Below are 3,430 nucleotides of genomic sequence, written 5' to 3' on the forward strand. Positions count from 1 at the left end.
CATGTAGCATATTCTTTTATTTTCATGGTCATTACTCTTGAAATTAATACAACTTACTTAAAGCACTTGCTGTTAATTAATTTCAAGAGTAATGAAACTAATACAATTTACTTAAAGCACTTGCTGTTTAGCATTGCTTGTGCAAAATGTTGTTTGATATGCATTGTAAATGTTTCTTTTAAAGGAATGTTGCTGAACACATGAAATCTCAATAACTACTGGGGCAGAAGCATTGTTGCAAGTACAAGGCCAGCTTGGGCTACATAGCAAAGCCCTGTCACCATTTACATTCAGTGCCCATGGGAGGCCAGAAGAGGGTGGCAGATCTCCTGGGAACAGAATTATAGATAGCTGTGAAACACCAACCTGGAATCAAACCCAGGTCCTCTGGAAGAGTAACCAGTGTTCTTAACCACTGAGCTATCTCTTAAGCTCCAAAGTTATTTTTCTTGAGACACTATCCCAGCGTGCTCTTGAACTCTTGATCTGTTATTTTTCAAATTAAGGTAGAAATTTGTATTTGAAGGGCCAGAACTTTGAAAGGGAAGAATTTACGTCTAACATGAATCCAGTTTTTCATTAAGTTTTTCTATTTATGCATCTTGTGTGTATGTGTTGAGCGAGGGAAGAAGCTCAGTACCAAAAGTTAATGATGGGTGTCTTCCTCAGTGGCTGCAGCTTCATTTTACTGAGGCAGGATCTCACATGAACTTAGAGCGCTCCAGTTCTCTCAAGGTGGCCACCGCACTCACTACCTAATACTTACCTGGAGGCTGGGGCTCTTAGCTCCAGCCTTCACAGCAAGTACGTACTGCCTCTTTTAAGTTTTGCAAAAAAGGATGTGTTCAAAATTACAATAAACCTTAGTATAAAAGCTTTACGTAAAATGTAACACCCAACTAACTTAAAACCGGTGTCATATTTTAAGACATATTTCAAATTTAAAAAAGGAGAAACCCATTTTATCAGCTCCGCATTTACTGGCTGTCTCCCAATGATAAAACACTGGAGATAGCAGGAGACCACAGACTGTGGGAGCAGAGAAAGGTGCGAGTAGGCTAAAGTGGGGGTGAGGACTAGGAAAGCTACTGGGGATGCAAGCAGAGTACATATGATCTATTATCTGTGTTTACCAGCCCTTTAAAGCCAAATCACAGGATGAAAACTACCCATCAAATTTTTGGCAACCAGACTCAAGAATTGTCCCAACAATAGAGAAATCAAAATATTTTATTCAGTGATTGCTCACATTCTAAATCCAGCCCCTTCAGAAATTTAAACAGGCGAAAATGATTAGCAGTTAAATAGCTGACATGCTTTTTCTGAGATAAACCAATCCTCTGAAATCACAATAAAGGTTGACCTGGCAGCACAGGGACACCTGCCCCACCCTGCACCAGCTTCCCTGGAAACACCAAGGGGCTCAGGTTAAGGCCACCAAGAACCAAGCACAAATCCCAGGAGTCTCAAAGAGTATTCAAATGGTCACATGGCATCATTATTCTGAGGGATCTTTTTCTCTGAGGAGTCTAGACTGGGCCACTCAGGAAGAGAGCCAGCCACTGGTTATGTTGAATACTTTGTTAAACTGAGAAATTTGCTGGAGAGAGGCAGAAGGGTCAGGGACTCAAGTTTATCCTTGACACATAGCAAATTTGAGATCAGCCTAGACTATGTACAACCCTGTCCGAAAAGAAAAACAGTTGGAGTGTTAAGGAGTCAATCAATATTTCATTCAAAAGAAATAAACAAAAAATTTCATTCAGCAAGTCTGAAAGACTTGAAATTAGGAAATAATAGGTACTTTCAAAAGAAAGAATTTTTTGTTTTTTTGCTGTTTTAGGGAAAAGGACAGTTGGACAGAGTCTCAATATATAACCCAGCCTAGCCCCAAACTTGTGGCTTTCTTCCTAAATCTGATTACCAAGTGCTGGAATTTACAGGTATGTACATCTAGCTCAAAATAAAGCCTTATGGATCTGAAAATATTGGACAAGTGTGCTAGAGAATGTCAATTTACAGCCCCAGAGTACATAAGTGCAGAAGAGACAGACTACCGGCCTAAAGAATCTTCCATAACATTCTTGCACTTAAGAACCAAACCTGATAGGGATGGGGATGTAACTCATCTGGTAGAAAGCGTGCCTAACATATACAAAGCCTGGACACACTGGATGAAAGTGAGTATGGTGGTATATGCAGGTAGTCCCAGCACTGGAGTAGTATAGGTTAATATGATCAGAAGTTCAGATTCTGATTCTTAGATCATTGTGAATTGCTCTTGTACACCTTGTCATAGAACTAGATTGGTAATACATTAATTCTTATGGCATGACATTTATTGAAGGACTTGACAAAGCAAAGACTTTTTAATGCTGTAACTAAACAATTTGGCCTATGGACTAGAGGTCTAGCTTGGTGGTGAGTCAGTGCCCTTTCCTACTAAGCAAGGAGGTACTGAGTTTGGTCCAAAGTACTATACTGCCAAAATACTGTAACAACATCAACCCATTTCTTGTAGATTTAATGTTTCTCTTATTTTTTGTTTTTATTATTGGGGTCTCTCCCCCCACACTGTGTGTGTGTATAAAAGTGCTTGCCATGAAAGCCAGACACCTGAATTCAATCTCCGAATTCCAAAGTAAACAAGTGAGCAGACTCCTAAACATTGTCCTCTGATGGCCACATGTGTGTTGTGACACAGGCACTCCCATAATTTCTCACATACATACTAATAAAAATAAAAATAAAAATTCAGAGTCAGGCAGTGGTGGCACAGACCTTTAATCCCAGCACTTGGGAGGAATAGGCAGGCAAATCTCTGAGTTTGAGGCCAGTCTGGTCTACAGCGGAGTTCTAAGACAGCCAGGGCTACACAGAGAACCCTCTCTCAACAACAACTACAACAAAATTCAGTCCATAGTTCTTCATTTGCAAAACCAAAGTGTGAAAAGCCCTTAAAACTAAGATCTCTTGATAAGTTTGGCAACAAACTTAATCCCCCTGCCCCAAATCTGTCTTAACTGACCTAAAACTCAGTTATCACAACATTCTCTCTAATGTCTCTCCCAAGCCTGAAAGTCTTTGCTGTTTTGTTTTTCTGTAACTATTAAAGTATTAAATAATGAATCAAAAATAAAGGAGGACTGAAGTGATGGCTCACCCATTAAGAGAGCTGGCCAGTACTCCAGAGGACCCAGGTTCAGGTCATCTGCCTCAGCACCCAGACACCTAACTCAGCACCCACACAGTGGTTCCGTCTGAAACTCCAATTCCAAAGGATCTGATGCCCTCTTCTGGCCTCAGAAGGCACTACATACATGTAGTGCACAGTGCAGGCGAAACACCACTTATTAAAAAAAATGAAGAAAAAAAAAACAAAAACAAAAAAGGAGGGGCTTGCCAGTGGCCTGCGGTGGTGGCACACACC

The sequence above is a fragment of the Apodemus sylvaticus genome, chromosome 3 (assembly GCF_947179515.1).
Source record: "Apodemus sylvaticus chromosome 3, mApoSyl1.1, whole genome shotgun sequence".
Classification (NCBI taxonomy): Eukaryota; Metazoa; Chordata; class Mammalia; order Rodentia; family Muridae; genus Apodemus; species Apodemus sylvaticus.